Consider the following 19760-nt stretch of genomic DNA (forward strand, 5'->3'; position numbering starts at 1 on the left):
CTTTCTGAAAAGTCAAGTTTCTATTTCAATTACATAGTCACCCCATTAAAAACAACAATCAATCAGAATCTAAAAAGTATAAGATAACTGAGAGGAAAAATAGTGGAAAAAATCTATGTATTTATACATTTTTCTAAGTTGTATTTTAGTATATCTTATCATTACAAAGAAGTCCTTATGGATATAAATTAAAATATTCATGCAAGAGATACAATTCAGATCAAAATATATTTTTAAAAAATCTTAATTTAACTTTGTCAAAAATTTTATGTAGAAAAATTTATATTGTAAATTTTGACCTATTTTGTATATTCAATCATCACATATTTTCTATCTCAAAATGAATGAATAAATCTCCCCAAATGTGCCCTCTGATATTTATGTAATTATGTTACAACAATATGGATTTTATTTTCTCTCATAAAATGAACCATTAACTTTTTTGTAAACTACGTATACAATAATTATCATCATTCACTTTAAAACCATACTTTTGACATCTTTCAAATTTTGAGAAAAAGCATAAACATGTATTTTAAATTTTAAATGGTGAAATACTTGTGTCTGTCTATTAAAAGACAAAAAAAGTCTAAACTAGTTTATTAGATGGAAGAAGTTAAGAACATAGACTCAGAAGATAGAATACTTGGGTTTTATACAGCAAGGATCAAAACTTACTAGAAGTGTGATCTTGAGCAAATTCTCTGTGCTTCAAGTTATCTTATATGTAAGTGAGTTTTTTGAGAATTATATGTTGATAAAGACTTAGAACAAAGTCTAAGAAAATAAAGCCAAAAATTGAATAAAGTAAACATAGTAAGAAAAACAAGGTAATTTTCAAAATATGGTGCAGAGATTCTGTTCATTTATTTGTATTACCTGCCTGCTTGGTCCCTGTAGGCAACTGAGATTGCAAGTAAGAAGTAGTAGGGGACTGTGTTCACAAAATTAAAGACATCACTGACCTTTTCTCCCACTTCTTTTATTTTCTTAAAATAAAACATCAAATGGAACCTTTGCTTTACTATTTGTTTCTTTGTTGTTGAACAGCCAAGCAAAGATGAGTCTATTTTGAGTCTAGCAAAGATGAAGGATAAGTACTAGAGACTAGATGTATGCACTTGTAACTCAGTCTCTCAAGAAATCAGTCTCTCCTTTGGCCTGTTAGTCACCATAGTATCTTTAAACATAATATAAAGTATCCTTGTTACTTCAAAAATTATTATCAAGTTGAAAGTGAAATAATAGTTCTACCAATTTGACTTTTTATTTCTGTGAATACAAGGAATGATACTATGTATACTTTGTTAAAAATTACCACCAAAACCCAAATGCAAACACTTGCTTTCATCTTCCCATTGCATAACATGACACAAAAAACTTTTGTTTTGCATATGTATTTCATATATAATATATAAGATGTCAAACATCAGATTGGAAAATGGTGTGTATGTATTTAAAAGCCATAACATATAAATAAATTTCAGTCTACAGTAAAACATATTTTTTCACCAAACTAGACAGAGTCAAGTATGTCATATTTAATGTATTTGTTTACAGGGTATGCTATTTTTTCCCCTAAGTTATCAATTTAAATTAAACTAATGTTAATTTGGTTAAAGATGTCAGAATACTGGCATTTCTAGCTCAATGACTTCCATAACACAATTGAAAGGAAACGAAAAGAAAAAAAAGAAGGAAATTTATCTCTTATGAAACTGGGAGAGAAGAGAGGCTGTCAGATGCTTTGAAACTTGGAACAAATCACCACAGGGTGCTAGGGAGGACGTTGGAGGCACACAACAGCATTGACTAAAAGTGGATCTCAATACCCTGAGGGACCCCACAGCAATACTTTACTTGAAATACGAGGCCTGAGGTGCAGGCAGGCTTTGAAAGCCTATCCAAACACTCAGTGACATTGCAGAATGATAAGAAAAGTGGGGCTGGAAAAAAATGAACTACAGAGAGATATACCATCCTTACCAAGAACATATCGCTAGTAGGCAGGACTAAGGAGACACACTGGGTGGCAGTCTACTCTGGAGCTGCTAATTACTGACAGCTGAAAAGAAGTAAATTGACTGTGAATTACTACGCCCAAAATAAATAAATAAGCTGGGATAAGTGAGATGACTCTGGGAACCAGGAAGATTTTCTTATTTGTCGAATGGGACTGCAGGCTGCAAGAGAACACTGTGTATCATCTGCCTAACTGATGACGCGTGCTGTTGTTCCGAGTAAGCATCAGCATCTCAAATTGCAGATGCTTTCAGCCACAGCTTACTCCTCAGTTCTATGTCATTAATACAATACATTTCAGGGAATATCTGGTCTGGTAAGAACATCCTCTATTCAAAAATAGTAAGTAATAACTGGAAAGAACTAGCATGGAATCCCGGCATAGATAGGGCATAGATAGCACAATATACTTGTAGTATAGGGGTTAAGAGTGTGTATTCTGAACCTACACTGCCTGGGCTCAAATGCTAGATCTATGTCTTTTGATTTGAGTCACTTCTCTGTACCTTTTCCCATGAATAAAATGGAGGTATATAGGGCCTTCCCTGGTGGCGCAGTGGTTGAGAGTCTGCCTGCCGATGCAGGGAACACGGGTTCGTGCCCTGGTCCAGGAAGATCTCACATGCCGCGGAGCGGCTAGGCCCGTGAGCCACGGCCGCTGAGCCTGCGCGTCCGGAGCCTGTGCTTCGCAACAGGAGAGGCCACAACAGTGAGAGGCCCGCGTACCGAAAAAAAAAAAAAAAAATTAATAATAAAATTTTAAAAAACAGAAAAATCCAAATTCTAAGATATTTTAAAGAAGAACATTTTCTAAAAAATTACTAGGGAGGGGGCTTCCCTGGTGGTGCTAGTGGTTGAGAATCTGCCTGCCAATTCAGGGGATACGGGTTCGAGCCCTGGTCTGGGAAGATCCCACATGCCGCGGAGCGTCTAGGCCCGTGAGCCACAATTACTGAGCCTGCGCGTCTGGAGCCTGTGCTCCGCAATAAGAGGGGCCGCGATAGTGAGAGGCACGCGCACCGCGATGAAGAGTGGCCCCCACTTGCCGCAACTAGAGAAGGCCCTCGCACAGAAACGAAGACCCAACACAGCCATAAATAAATAAAAATAAATAAATAAAAAATTAAAAAAATTACTAGGGAGAAAGTTGGTTGACAGAATTACTCAAGCTAGATTGCAAACCAGCAAAAAAAAAATGAAAATTCAAAATTTATAGAATTTAATAAATGGCTAAAGCAGGGCTTAGATTAAATTTCATAGCATTAAATAAGAAAGAGAAAAGAAACATTTGAGCATTCTATTACCTCGCTTGTATAAGTTCTCAATCACTGCAGTTCCATTTACCCTGAAACCTCTTTTCCTTCCTCACTCCATTATCATCTGGTTGTGTATATAACATATCTGATGATTTTATATGAACACTGAGATTGTATGAGATATATCTGAATAAAAGTTTAGATGATTTACAACTGTCCATAAAAGCATGGGATATATCCAAAAGATAGAAAATTTGTGTTTATTTAGATACAGTTTTAGCATATCAATTAAGGTGTGAAAAATAGTGTCATTTGTAACAATGATATAAAAGCAATGTTAGAAATTTGTAGGAGTTCCAGGTCTTATTAAAGTTGTTATTGAAATATGCTTAAGCAGACATGGGATGGTGTATACATAAACATTAGTAGTTCTGAAGATGTCACTAACAAAATGTTAATGACATAAATTATGAATTTTGTTTCTAAATTGCTGATTTTCTAAACTTATTTCTAATGAAGTGCAACATGATTTACAGAATTTCCTTTTTATATTGAAGTGCATTGCCTCTTCTGAGAAAAGGTAGTGGTGCATATTTGTCTAATGAGACCAAAAAAAAAAAAAAAATCACTATTTTTTCCAGAGGAAAAAAAATTCATTACTTAAGTGGTTCTCTAATATAGCATGATTTCTCAACTTTCAGGAGATGCTGATATTTTTAACAGTCTAAATGAGCTCAATTTGAAGATTCACACTTGCAGAGTTACCACCTTGCTTAGTATACAATTCATTTAGGAAGTTGAAAGAACATATGGTCTCAACAAGAATTTTACTTTTATAATTTTGGGTGAATATATGAAAAAAATCAGAAATACAGTTTCTGAGTTTTTTAAAATGGCATTGTTGAGGGCTTCCCTGGTGGCGCAGTGGTTGAGAGTCAGCCTGCCGATGCAGGGGACACGGGTTCGTGCCCCGGTCCGGGAAGATCCCACATGCCGCGGAGCGGCTGGGCCCGTGAGCCATGGCCGCTGAGCCTGCGCGTCCGGAGCCTGTGCTTCGCAACGGGAGAGGCCACAACAGTGAGAGGCCCGCGTACCACAAAAAATAAATAAATAAATAAATAAATGGCATTGTTGAACATCTCAAAATGTTATCATTGCATTTGCAATGGACATGCTCATCCTGAAAAAAAAAAAAAAGTTCGTTGAAGAACCATTCATCATCTCCCTTAAAAAGTTTAATTAGAATAATTAAAGAAAGTGAGTAGGACATATTTAGTGTTTCAACACTAACACATAAAAAGACATTTTAGTTTCTTAAAACCTTCCAGATCAGTCTAATTGAAGGCAATCTTGCTACTTTTAGTGTACAGATACCAAGTGTTTTATCATTCACAATGATTTATCTTCAAATATTGGAGATTCTCTTGACACTGAATATACAAATTAAAGTACAAAAATAAATGTTTATAAGGTTGAAATTATTATTTAGAATAACCAATTGCAAAATATTGTTAAAATCAAATGGTTCTAAAATAAATTACTCATTAGCTTTATAAACAGGTAAAACTCTCAACATTTTAAGATGTATGATTTTTGTTAGTAAACATATGCCTTTATCTGGTATAATTGAAGTACAGTTAGATTGCTTTTTCGCATTCTGCCTTTCATCCTGAGATCCCCTGATTCTTTTTTTAAATTTGTACACATTAATGTTAACTCTTTGAACAGTAGATTCTATGGGTTTTGACAAATTTTTAGTATCATGTATCTGCAAGTATAGTATCATTATCATACAAAAAAGTTTCACCACCCTAAAAAAATTCCCTGTGCTTCCCCTATTCAAATCTTCCTTCAATACACTGAAACTTCTCATATCCAATTTTATTTGAATACATAGTTCCACATCTAGAACTGTTTGGAAACCTCTTTTGTGGTGTGGGGGAGGAAATAAACGTTCCTTTACCCTTGTAGGTTCTTCTGGCTGATCTAAGAATTAAATTGATATGAGACAGATTGACAGGAAAAAATCAATTTTAATTATGTATGTTTGGTGATTTCATAAGAATATGGGACTCAAGGACAAGTTAGGCATTTGAAATTTATATACCATTTGAGAGAAGGAGAAGGGTATGGGACTTCAAAGGGAAGGAGGGTAATTTACAGGAAGATGCAAAAAAGCAAATGTTTGGTAAACAAATGTTTGCTGGGCTATGCAGAGACAAGTCCCTCTCTGGGACACAAAGAGGACTTTTGATCAGAAAGGCCTTGCTAAGTTTTCCCCAGTCTAGCACAGCTAATTTATTTTATACTTCAGTTGTTTATGGTGATAGTTCTTCCTGAAACAGGCCCTTTATCTAAATTCTTTTAGATAGTTAAGGTGAAGAGGTAAAACCTCTCCCTGAGTCTTTTTTTTTTTTTTTCTTTAAAAACAATCAGCCCAAAATAATCTTCAAGCCAAAGAGACATATATAGGGGCGGCAAGTTTTGTTCCCCTGCAGTGGAAAGTCGGGAACCATTAAATGATTTTATATGAGAGAGTAATATGCTCATAGTTGAATTTAAATATCGCACTTTCACAGTGGGGCGGTCAAGAGAATTCTGAATGGCTAAAGTCTAGACAAAATATGATGATGCCGAAATTATTAGAATTGAAAATACAGATTGAAAGGGGATTAAGGGCGCACAAGAATTCAGAAATACTTTAAAATTAAAAGCAGGACAATTTTTTTTAATTAAAAAAATTTTTAACATCTTTATTGGAGTATAATTGCTTTACAATGGTGTGTTAGTCTCTGCTTTATAACAAAGTGAATCAGCTATACATATACATATATCCCCATATCTCTTCCCTCTTGTGTCTCCCTCACTCCCACCCTACCTATCCCACCCCTCTAGGTGGTCACAAAGCACCGAGCTGATCTCCCTGTGCTATGCGGCTGCTTCCCACTAGCTATCAGTTTTACATTTGGTAGTGTATATATGTCCATGCCACTCTCTCACTTTGTCCCAGCTTACCCTTCCCCCTCCCTGTGTCCTCAAGTCCATTCTCTAGTAGGTCAAAAGCAGGACAATTTGATGGCTGACTTGCACTAGAGAAAGGAAAATAGCTCCATAGGTATAAGAATTATTGGTAAAGCCGGAACTGGGAACCGGTTATTTCCATTAGATTACAAAACAAAGATACATGCCCCATGTAAATACTACTAGGGAAGTGTTCATGTTCTTCCAATGCACAACGCATATTTTGGTATCCCTTAAAACTTCTTCCTGCCTCATGCCAACTACATGGGCCCTACTCATTGACCTTGAGAGCCAGTGAATAATCAGTAACAAGGTTGGTCAAATGATACTGAACAACTCCTGGGCACTTGCTTTGTAGGGCAAGTAGGTGAAAGTAGATTTGTCGTGTTATGCTTATTTCATATTTAATACACAAATTAGTCACTAATTGTTGGAAGAGACATCTAAGATGGAACATTCTGTACAACATCTTTGTTGGAGTTTCTTGTTGAATACCTCCAGTGATAGGAAACTCTATGTTCCCCATGGTTGTACATTTCACTCGGGGATAATTGTAATTAATAGAGTATTCTTACTACATTCAACACTGTAATTGTCTTCCACCTATACAGTTGGTACTAGATCAGCCTAAACCCCAGGGCCACATAAGACAAATTATATTTCCTCTTCCACATGACACTATTCCCAAATACACAGGCAGTTTTTACATTTGTCCTCCATAACTGGTCATCACTTCTGTAGATTCAATAATGTGCATCCCAGGACTGAGTATTCAGGGAAAATAATTCCACTCCCTCCAGCTTTCCTTTGAAAGTATGCGAAACCCTAGACTTACATACTTTTCAGCCAACACTCCTATTGTCTCTTTTTTGGATGAAATAAATTTTTGGCTCTTCCTTGTGTTTCTACAATGTCAATTCCTGGCAGCTGAGCCTGCTTAAACACTAACAAGTGCAACTATCAGATAAGGGCTGTAAGAACAGCAAGAGGGTGAGTCCTTCACAGTCTGCTTTTCCTGGGATTTTCAGTACAGCCCACTCAGATGCTCTTTACCACTGTGCAATTAAGGGTAAATCCTCATCTGTTACCTCCTCCTGTTCATGCTACATCATACTCTCCCCTTTTCCAATTCTGTTTTTTTTTCTCAGCTATCCAAGCCATATGGGTGCAGTTAGAATGGGTGGCTAAAATGATAAGTTGATTTGCAGTGAATCATTTTTTTTATGCACCTTTTTTTTTTTTTTTTTTTTACCCTACAAGCAGATCACAAGGCAGATGAAAGAACAATCAAACGGAGGGCTCAGAAAGGGGATAGACATGCATGAACATTGACACTAGCATTCGAGTAGCCAGATCAATAAGTATTAGATCACAGGAAACTAAATCAGAAAGGAAGACAGGTCTTGATTATGTCAATATATAAATTTCTTGATTCTTTCTTTTTTTTTTAGTTTGGTTTGGGTCTCTGTCTTATTTCTTTTTTGTCACCTCAGTGAAATCTTGCTAGAACCAAGTACAAGCAAAACAGCAAAAGTGAAATACGTACTAACATTTAAGATAAAAAACAAAACAATTGAGAAAGGTACAGCATACGTACCTACATTTTTATTGGGCTGAAGACTCAGGGATAGTGACTACTGAATGGAAATCACTTCATAGACTGGTGATTTCAATGCCCATTTTGTTATCTTTCCTAGCTTGTGTCTTTTTATTTTTCTAACTCTAATTTAAAATTTTTCTTCTAAATTCCAAACATGTTTATATATAGTATTTGTTACTGTGTAGCCTGATGACATTGTGTCCAGTAGTAATCTGCATTCTCAGCTTACTATCAAGCTAGTTATGCCTGTTGCAAATTTGAGAAAGAACATATTTTCAAAGAGAAAGGCCATAGACAGTGGTACAGTCAGGTATTCAACAATCTTCACCTTTTTTACCCTTTCCATTGGTAAACAAAAAATTACAGGATACTTGTTTTTAATATATTGCAGCACAATTATCTCATTTTGTCTAAAGATCCCCTTCATATCAAATTAGTTCTTTGCACAATTATAAGATGCAGGCCTATAGCCACTCACGTTCCTTTAAAATGTAAGTTGTCAGGGGTTTCTTGGGTACACAGGGCTCTGGAATTAGGCTGTAGCAACGGGAGAACCTTTAAATCAAGAAGAGCATTTGACAGCTGCCATCCTTGTGCTCAAACATTTTTGGAAATTTTAGGATCCAACACAAAGAGAAGCATACTGTGTCCAGTTTATCTAATTAGCAGAATACCTGTTTGGTCTATTAACAATCTGTCAGTACTTTTATTCCTTAAAATAGCTTTCACAAAAGTTAAAACATATATGTTACTTGGCTGTTTCCAATTTCAATGGTGCTAGTATTTGGCACTTTGTTATGCTGTTATAGTTACTCCCTGAGACAGTATTAAGTAATAATTAGGTAGACAACTTCAAAAAGAAAGCAAGAACACTGAACTTGAATATATAAATTGTGTGTGTGCGTGTATCCTTAGAGAGGATCATTCTGTTTTCCTCTTTTTCCATAAAAAAAGTGTACGTAAACTCTCATTAATTTGGTCCATTAAACCTTATATAATTAAATGGCTCATTCATTTTAGGAGGCAGAGGCTGATTAGGAGGCAGAGCCTGGTTAGAAGCAGGCTCCCTGGAGGAAGACAAACCTGGGTTCAGACCCAACTCATTACACTTGTGTGGCCTTGGGCTGGTTACACTCTGAACCTCTGGTTCTTCATCTGTAAAATATGAATTGTAATAGCACCATCCTCATAGTATTGCTGAGGTGATTGTATCAATCTATTACAGCTTTAAGGACTAGTTTGGCTTCTGTAAGAGCTCAAGGAATGCTGTTTTCTGTATTTATGTTCATTGAGCTCTGAGCACAAGCACTGTGCACATTTAAAAATGATAAAGCAGGGCTTCCCTGGTGGCGCAGTCGTTGAGAGTCCGCCTGCCGATACAGGGGACACAGGTTCGTGCCCCGGTCTGGGAAGATCCCATATGCTGCAGAGCGGCTGGGCCTGTGAGCCATGGCCGCTGAGCCTGCGCGTCCGGAGCCTGTGCTCTGCAGCGGGAGAGGCCACAGCAGTGAGAGGCCCACGTACCACAAAAAAAAAAAAAAAAAAAAAGATAAAGCATAACTGGGTATTTGACATTTGATTTCCAAAACAACAAAAAAATGTCAAATACTTATAACACTTCATTGTATTCGTGTTTAAAGTATATATTAGTGTTTTTTTTTTTAATTTTACATGACAGCCCAGCAAGGTCCTAACACATTGGGTTAAATTTCCTCATCTAAACAAGAAGTCAGGAGGTGTGTTGTTACTGTCATTGGTTCAGCAGGTGGATGATAGCATCAGGATTTTCTATCTTTATGTTTTACCATATTAGGATTTGAACCTCTGCTCTTCTATTTTATGATCTGATGGTTGCAAGATTACTTCTTCTACTGAAATCACCACATCCATGCTCAAGGAAGAAAGAGGGGTTGACTGTGCATGGTAACAATCACTTCTCGTCCTCTGTCATCAAGAAAGCAAATGCTTTCCCACAACCCTTCAAAAGACTTTTGCTGATGTCTCATTGGCCACATTTGTGTCTGATGATTCCTCCAAGGTGCAAGGTAGCTGAGAAAGCAAGTATTTAGTGGGGGATCATGGTCCCCACAATGTTATTATCGTTATGTTAGCAGGAAAGAAGTGAAGGAATGGGCATCAGATGAATTCCTTTAGATGCTGTAGTAGTCATCATGAGAAACAACAGTATTTTGTTAGACTTCCATACACTCATTCTATAGTTTAGCATTTATTGTTTTAAATTAAATTGCATATGAAGAAGTAGCACCATTAACTTTTTATTACTTAGCACCTTCAAAGTTCTAATTCAGTTCTAGTAGAGGAGTTATGTATTCTGCAGTTGGGATTTTTATGAGTTGTGTGTGTGTGTTTCTCTTTTACCTCAAAAAAGAAAAAAAAAATAGGTGGGCCGATTGCCACGTGAGGAATATTTTTCCCATCTCATTTCATTCCACTCTTCCCCATGCTCATTGTGACTTTCTGTTTCTTGAATATGCTACACCCATCCTCACTCAAGGGCCTTTGCAGTTGTTTCTTCAGTCTGAGACGTTTCTCCTCCATTCTCCTCCATTATTTTTTTTTTTTTTTTTTTTTTTTTTTTTTTTGCATTACGCGGGCCTCTCACTGTTGTGGCCTCTCCCGTTGCAGAGAACAGGCTCCGGACGCGCAGGCTCAGCGGCCATGGCTCACGGGCCCAGCCGCTCTGTGGCATGTGGGATCTTCCCAGACCGGGGCACGAACCTGTGTCCCCTGCATCGGCAGGTGGACTCTGAACCACTGCGCCACCAGGGAAGCCCCTCCTCCATTATTCAATTCATTTAGCACCTAGTTAATTCAAGCACGTTGCTTTATCTTTCTGCCTTTACTCACTGAGGTTTTTTTTTTGTTTTTTAATTGGTAAAATAGATTAAACAAATTTATAGAGAAATAAAATTATGAGAACTTAGCATGTAGCCAGTGATTAAATGAATGAAAAAGAAAATAAAAGTCCTACTGAATAAAAACTCATGAAAAACTAATAGCATTGTTTTTCCAAAGAATAAGTGCTTAATCAATACATGACAATCCCAGGGAAGTTCTGGAAATTATTTTCTCTCATGAAAAAGTAGATTGTTTTCAACTTGATGAAATAAGGTAAAATGTAATTATATGCTAAACATTTTACTAATTGCAAATCACTCACACAGAGAGAAACAAAAATCAACACCACTTTGGGTATGTGGCTTAATGCTCTTATCTAAGTTTCTCTAATTAAATTATTGATCTTTTTTGTTTTGTTTATCTGGAGGATGATAGCTCTCCATATGACTGTCTCATTATTTCTGAGATACTGTTGTTGTTTTGTAATTTAATTGCTTCAATCATTTTGCCCTTTATATTTTAGCCAAAATATCAAACAACTATATGTATATTACATATATATATATAATATATATTTTTTTCATCTCGTGTTTTCCCCCTGAGTACTCTGCTATTCAAGATCTATATAGTAGCCCCCATCCTTACCACCAATCATTTTAAGGAGGCAAGGTGGTTGGAGGGAAGCAGTCTTACCAAACCATCTGTCTTCATTTCCATCATTTTTCACTGGTGTCTTATCTTTCGAACCTCCTTTCTCCACCTGCTATGTCAGTTCCTTTTTACCTCTGAGAATCTATTCTTGGCTATGCCAGCCTCCTTCTGCACAAATCCTATGGCTTCACTTATCTTCTCTAGTATGACTTTTTAATTCTGTAACCTAATTCTGATCTTAGTGCCAGATTAATGTTCACCACTGATGCAAAAACAATTTGCTGTTTAATTGTATATGTCATCTTCAATTCAACATTCCCAAAGCTGGTCTTCCCTTATCGTTATAAGCCTAGAGCTTCCGCACTTCTAAAATTTCTGTTGACTGCACATGTATTCATGTGCTTATCCATTATGCAACCTGCTAGTTGTGACTACTTCATCCCTTTGTTTCACCGTGGTGGCAAATTGTTTTTTATTAACATTAGCCTTCAATATCATCTAATTAGCACTAATAAACACAGGCTTTTTTCCCCTAGATTAAAAATCTATTTTTCAGCCTCCCAGGTCTCAGTCTCTCCCTGATCCCTTTCTTCTTCCCCTCCCCTTCGTCCTCCTTTTCTTTCCTCCCTTCCCCTTCCCCTCCGTCCCTCCTCCTCCTCCTCCTCCTCTTCCTTCTTCTTCTCCTTCTCCTCCTTCTCCTTCTTCTTCTCCTTCTCCTCCTTCTCCTTCTCCTCCTTCTCCTTCTCCTTATCTTTCTTCTTCTCCTTCTCCTTCTCCTCCTCCTTCTTCTTCTTCTCCTTCTTCTTCTGCTTCTTCCTCTTCTGCTTCTTCCTCTTCTTCTCCTCCTCCTCCCCCTCTTCTTCCCCTCTCTCGCTCTTTTAGAATTATTTTAGAACTAATCCACATTCAGAGGATTAGTTCTAAAATAATTCACCTTGATCTGGTGTGTGTAGCCAGTGATCTCCCTTCCTACTACCCATCCAATAATTTACATGAACAATCTTTAGCATCCTGTGAAACTAATACATGAGGTAGATTACATATAAATTCCAATTTATATGGCCATATATGGTCAGCCTGAGATGGGAAGTTACTTCCAGAAGCTAAGGCACAAGTAGAACTGCAAGCCTCTGAGAGTGAATGTGCCATGGTGAAGGAGTCAGGTATAAGAATGAGAGTCCATAGTGGAGGCTGTGGATCAGAATTGGGTAATGATCCTGAGAACAATGTAAATACTAGAAATTGAAACTATAAGGGCTCTATGAATAAATTAAAATGACTGTTATTAAATTGTCCTATCTACAAAGTCAGACGAGCAAAAAATATCCCTCAATTTGCTTTTGTTAATGGATCCCTCCAAATATTTTTCAACAAACCAATGAGGAATTGATTTTCAGTCATTATTGGGGTTTCCTCTTTCCAATAAAGGAATTCTAGAGAATGTGTTTCTCTTCCTGTTACTAATCTCTTGTAATATAACCAAGAATAAAGCCTGAACAGCTACTTAAAAGTTGAGGAAAGGCAAAATATGGGAGGGACATACTTAATACGGATTTCCCCCACTATCTGAAGGTAGAGTGTCTCTATGAAACCTTTTGTAAGCTGAAATGGTTTAAAGCACAGAAGCAATTACCTTAGGACACATTTTGATAAAAGATGCACAAGATAAATCGAGATAAAGCACAGATGCTCAGAGACACAGATGAAGGCTATGGTGGCATGATACCGGCATGCTGAGTATAGTTACTGGGAAGGAGATTGGCGATGCCACTGTCAGTGCTGGGGGTATCTGTATGCTGTTTACTTTGCTTTGTACCTTTTCTAAAAGCAAAAATCCTCTTCAAATATCTTTCAGTTAGTGAAAACAAGTACTAATCTAGGTCTTGTGTAAAAACAAAGTGGCATAAAGCAAACTTGCAAAAAGCAGGATACGTGTACTTTGACGTATTTTTCTCCTGTATAAAGCTTTTCTGAATAAAGAAAATGAATTTCCATTCTTTGGACCTTACCCTCCGCACCAAGAAATAGTGACTGGTGGATGGCCAGACTGAGTCCTCCCAGTATAATCTTTCCCACACACTCTAAAGTGCCTGGCTAAATAGGTCATATTTCCCCAAGGAGCCCAAAGAGCCCATTTGGGGTAGTTTGGATCATGGCCATCTTTCTTACTTATTCTCTTTAAGGGCAACTTCTCTTGAAGAGGCTAATTTCTATAAGTGTTGGCTCAATCTGACCTCACTTGGAGCGTATCCTGAGTCTGGTTAAGCCTTCTAAATGCTTGGGAAATGAGGAAGACTTTGGCTTAATGGAGTCTGTGTGAGTATTAAATTTCCAATTTCAGATGGTCTTAATGTGAAGGACCCTCAATCTGAATCTTCAGTCATATTCTCTTTTTCATAAATTTCTCGTCATTGAAGTACTACTTATAAGTGTTAATGAACTTGAAGTCTGGGCTTTTCAAGTGTTCAAAGAGTCACTGTCATGTTTTGGCTTTAGGTAATTTACATCTCTGTTCTATTTTGCTCCTGTGGCTTCAGTAATAGTCATGGGTGTCATCTCCTAAGTCAGGAGTTTCATTCCTGGGGTCTCGGTGGTGGGGCTACAGTTCTGATAAAAGGTTATTTCTATCAGAGTCAAAAAGTCTTCCTCTCAGTCTGTTTTAACTTATAATCTCAAGTCACACATTGTATTTCCAAACTTGGGATAATATTATTATTATTTCCTAAATTGCTGGAAATTTGAGTGACCATATGTCCTCCTCTTCAGAAATAAATTAACTTCATTTTCAGGAATTTATAGAGTTAAACTGGTTTTTAAAAAGCACCTCTCTGCCCTTTCTGTGCTTATGTCTTCTTGAGGACCAGTGATAAATTAATCTCTGTAGCAAATACACTTCATTTTCAGGAATTTATAGAGTTAAACTGATTTTTAAAAAGCACCTCTCTGCCCTTTCTGTGCTTATATTTTCTTGAGGACCAGCGACAAATTAATCTCTAGCAAATACTGAAATTGCATTTTGCTGCTTTCTTAACTTCTTCTGACCAGCCTATATCTGTTCAGGACTATTAAGGCTTTCTGGAAAACAAAGTCAAATTCCTCTATTCACAACACTTTGTTATTTCCCAAATTGTACTGGTCTCACTTCTGCAACCAAATTTTCATCAGTGTCATGGCCTTTTGCTCAAAATGAGTTGGCTAGATGTGGCAATGCCTCCACATGAAGGTATGTGTTGTACACATATCTTAGTCAGCATGGAGTGTTAGTCCTATCAGTCAGTCTTCTCATGAAACAGAAGTGTGAGTCAAAAATATCAGATGAGCTAAAGTAACATTACTCTTATTTAAATCACCTTAAATTCACTATCCAGGTATTTAGTACATTCCACAAAAAACTAGCAAAATTCCTCTTATTTTTCAAATCATCAAAACACATTTCTCTGACATTCGGGGTGGAGTTAAGCACCACCCCAAGACACACACACACCAAATGAACAAGATAAAGAGGGCAACTGTAACTGTTTCATTCAGTACATTTTAAAACATTCTAACGGGCCATCATAGAATTAATAGGAGGGAGATCTTCTGTGGTGTAAAATTGAAGAGGCAGAAGCCAGTAGTGGAAGAAGTCAGATTCCTGAGGCCAGAAGCAATGAAGCCCAAAATGATTAATGAACACTCACCAAGTTATCCCTTAGGGACTTAAGAAATACATGAAGTTTCTTTGCACAGCTCTGGATTCTTGCATAAGCATGTAGGATTTAGATCCAGCAAAATTTGTGTTTAAACGTTAAGATGAGAGCTTGTGACTTCTTAAACTGGAAATCTGAATACTTTTGGATTAATGTGAATCATAAACTGTCTTCTTTGTTACCTTGGGCAAATTTCTTAACTTCTGTAAGACTCAATTCCTCATTTCTTATAAAAGAATAAATAACTTGTGAAGTGCCCAGTACAGGTTCTATAGCGACTTAAAAACTCTTTAATTCTTTCTCTCCCTTCTTGTTCTCAAACACCAAGGCCATTTCCTTCTCCAAGTCTTTGTTCTTGTCTTTTCTCCTTCCTTTTCATATCACTTTATGCTTTCCAGCAGTTCAGTGATTATAAGTACATGCCTGTTTTGCTTCATTTACTTTGTAAACTATATTTCAGTAGCACTACGCAGCTCACATTAACTGACTGGACTATGAATTATACTCTGAAATAATAGGCAATTATTTTCAACATGGCATCTTTTGATAGATTGTTTTTTCCCTGTTTTCTATTAGCAGCATATTAGTTCACTCCGTAGGAGCTCATTAGCTCATTGAGAGTAGGAATTATGTTTTTTGTTCTACTTGCTAAAGTGCCTAGATCAGGGATGACCATTTAGCTGGCAAGTACATAAACATGTGGACACAAACAGACAAATACACACACACAGAGAAACTAACATAGGACCTGTTAGGTGTATTGAATTTAATGGGCTTTTACGAAAGGCTGAGGTGGAGGGGTGATTTTTGCTCAATACCTGCTTTATTACTGGGCCAGGCAATTTGCATATGCTGTGTATTTAAGGCTTCACAATAACCAGGTAAAATAAATTTAGCCATCTTCATTCTAAAAATTAAAATTTTTCAAACATAGAATTTATAATGGTTTTTTTTTTTGTTTTTTTTTTTTTAATTTTTGGTTGTGCTGTGCAGCTTGGGACCATAGTTCCCCAACCAGGGACTGAACCTGGGTCCACAGCCCGGGTTCTGTGAAAACGCAGAGTCCTAAACACTGGGTCACCAGGGAATTCCCTATAATTGTTAATTTTGTGTGTTAGCTTGACTAGGCCATGGTAACTAGAGGTTTGCTAAAACATTATTCTAGATATTTCTGTGAAGGTATTTTTAAAATGAGATTAATATTTAAATCAGTAGATTTTGAGTAAAGCAATTTACCTTCCATACTGTGAATGAACTGCATTCAATCAGTTGAAGACCTTACTAGAGAGAGACTGACTTCCCCAAGCAGGAAGAAATTCTGTTAGCAGACTGCCTTTGAACTTGGACTGCAACTGTTCTTTGGTTTCTAGCCTGCTCGCCTACCCTATTGATTTTGGACTTGCCAAGCCTCCATAGTAGCATGAGCCATTTTGTTTCAAATCTCTCTCTATCATCTATCTATCTATCTATCTATCTATCTACAAACAAACACATACACACATCTTGTTGGTTCTACTACAGTATTTTATCTTCAAAGAGGAATTTTAACCAAAGTCTTTTAAACCTCATTATTGAACTATAATTGACTGACATATAAAAAACAGTACATACTTAATGTATGCAACTTGTTGAGTGTGGAGATAAGATACATCAGTGAAAGGCATCACCACAATCTCTGCTATAACATATCCATCACCACAAAAGTTTCCTACTGGACTTTTAATTTGTTTATTTGATAAAAAATTTAACATAAGGTTTACCCTCTTATCGAGCCTTTAAGTCTACAGTACAGTATTGATAAGTATAGGCACTATACTGACCAGTAGCTCTCTAGGACTTATTCATCTTTCATAAGTGAAACTTTGTACCCTTTGACTAATATGAAACCAATGTCCAAGTTCATTGCATTGTATCTTCTGCCACAGAGATTCCTTTAAAACATCTTATTATTAAGTTAAGAAGATATGAATAATTCCAGGAAGAATATGTTAAAAGACTTAAAATTTAACAAGGGGATCCTCAGAGGACAGGTAATTCAAAATGAGAAAATTAATAGAGGAGCTATCATCTTAGGTAGACTGTGAAGAATATTTTGTGTTTATGTACATGTAGAAGGAAGGAAAATAATATTCCACTTGTAGGAAAATAATGAGAAAAGATCAAATGTGAAAATCTGTAGACAATATTTAAGAAACTGTGCATATGTCCTCATGACAAAGTGAAAGATAAATGAAAAGAGTTTGTATTAGTAGGAGGTAAGGCTAGAGTCATATTCAGTATTCTAGGTGAACAGTGATTGAAGCCTAAACTGAGAGATGCATAATGATTTCATAAGGAGGAGTTGAAGAAGTTGATCTTTCAGGACAGTGATTCACATATTAAAAAGTCTTCAAATTTGTTTCTATATAATACATATTTATTATGCTTTGAATGTTGACACTTGCAGATGATATCATCTTAGATGCATAGCAGAGGTCAAGCCACTTGATTGTAAAAAAGCTAAAGTATTAATACTTTAACTTGATTATTATTTTTTACTATAATAGTAGTATATGTTTATTGTGGAACATTTATAATTGTATCAAAGGTTGGAATTAATGAACTAGGTCAGAAAAGGAGTAGTGGTGGGGAGGAGATTATCTGGGGCCTCGGAGACAAATAGGAGTTCTGATCAGAGGAGAGATGGGGTGTGACACTGATTCAGAAATCACTCTAACTGCTGTTCTGAGAATAGCCTCTAGGTGGAGCAGGGAAGGAGCATGGGGGCCAGCTAGGAGTCTAAAGCAATAAAATAGGCAAGAAAAGATGATGGTAGTTTGGATCGTAATGGTAGCAATGGATATACGTTATTAGATGCTAAATATATTTTTAAATGGCTTTCGTGATAGTTTTGGTCTAATTGAATATTAAAAGTGAGAGGGATGAGTCAAGGGAAACTATAAAATTTTTCTCTTTTTGGCCTGAGTAACTAAAATTTGTTGGTATTATACTCAGAAGAGGAATATTGAGAGAAAAGCCACTAGGTTTGGGGGACTTTCCATGTTTTACATACCCATTATGCATCCAAGTGAAGATGTCAATAGTCACTTCCCTACATAAGTTGAATTCAGGGAAGAGGTCCTACATGTATTAATTTGAGTCTTTAGCATAGCTGTGGCATTTACAGCCATGAGATTAGCTGAGATTATATAAAGAGTGAGAGTAAACAGAAGAGAGAAGTCCTCTAACTGATACGGGGCATTCCTAGTGCCCTTTATCCCTGAAGTTGGGCACATGAGAAGGAAATACAGCAGAGAGTAAAAAGTAATGCACATTGAGACAGGAAGAAAAACAAAAGTGATCAGATCGTGAAAGCCAAGTGAAGAAAGTTTTGAGAAGAAAATAACATGGTATTGTATACTAGAAACTTGCTAAGAGTAGATCTTAAGCGTTCTCAACACACTCACACACACACACACACACACACACACAGAGCTAACTACGTGAGGTGATGGATGTGTTAATTATCTCGATCATGGTATCATTTCACAATGAGTATGTGTATCAAATCATCACGCTGTACACTTTAAATATATACAATTCTCTTTGTCAGTTATTCCTTAATAAAGCTGGGAAAAAAATGTATGTTGCCCATGGCTCAAAGTAAGATGTGAATTGAGAACTGACCATTCGTTTCAGTAATCTAGAGATCAGTAGGAATTTTCTAAAAATGTATTAGAAAAGAGCCCTGGGATGAAAGCACAAATGATGTGAGTCTGGGACAGAGTAGGAAAACAAGATATTGGATTATAGATAATTCTTTCAAGAAATTTTGTTACAAAATGAACTAGAGATATTGGACAATAACCAGATGATACATTGAGGCTAAGAGAGTTTATTTGCTTGTGTGTTTGTTTTCCTAAGGTAGTTTTTTAATGGCATATAATTTGTGGCAAGTCTGTGTTTTAAGAAAAAATATTATATAGAAGAGAGAGTGGATAATTTACTCTCCCTGTGAAGTAATGTCCACACAGGGAGGATGGAGTATCAGGTACTAATGTATTTACTGACTTCATTTTGAAATTTAACTATTTTAACTTGAGTTTGAGTAAAACCATTTAAACAATTTTAGCGATTCTCTGGATATAATCTTAGCTCTACTACTAAGTCATTGAGCAAAATGTGGAGGAGAAGAGGTACACGTGTAAAGAGGTGGGCCCAAGATAGGAAGCAACTGAAAGGACGATGATATATAGATACAGAAACCAATTAGTAAGACCATATGGAGATTCATTTAATTAATATTCAGTAATATATGCTTAATATTTTACTTAACTAATTTCACATAGTGTACTATTAGAAAATGCTCTGTTGAATGTCCTTGTAGCTGAAATATTTTCCTCATCATTAAAAATTTCTTAGACGTAAAAGATTAATGATTTTACTTTTATAAACAAATACATTCATTTTTTTTCTTAACTTTTTGAATGTATTGAGAAATAGATAAAGTTCTTCTTAGGAAAATAAAAGAAGTACCTTGGTTTTTAATCTACCTTTTTTCACATTTGGGGTGAATATTTATTCTGAGTCATCTATAATTAACATGAAATGAGCCATAAATAGACAAAAACAAACTCCTATATAATTTCATTGTGTCAAAATATATAATTTCACTGTATTGAA

The 19760-nt window shown here is 36.3% G+C and overlaps 1 protein-coding gene across 1 annotated transcript in view; it reads left to right on the forward strand.

Moving 5' to 3' along the window:
• The window catches only part of LUZP2 (leucine zipper protein 2), a 446285-nt gene that overhangs the window by 124760 nt on the left and 301765 nt on the right, over positions 1–19760 (forward strand). The gene's annotated exons all lie outside the window — the stretch shown is intronic.

Source organism: Phocoena phocoena, chromosome 8 (genome assembly GCF_963924675.1).
Source record: "Phocoena phocoena chromosome 8, mPhoPho1.1, whole genome shotgun sequence".
NCBI lineage: Eukaryota > Metazoa > Chordata > Mammalia > Artiodactyla > Phocoenidae > Phocoena > Phocoena phocoena.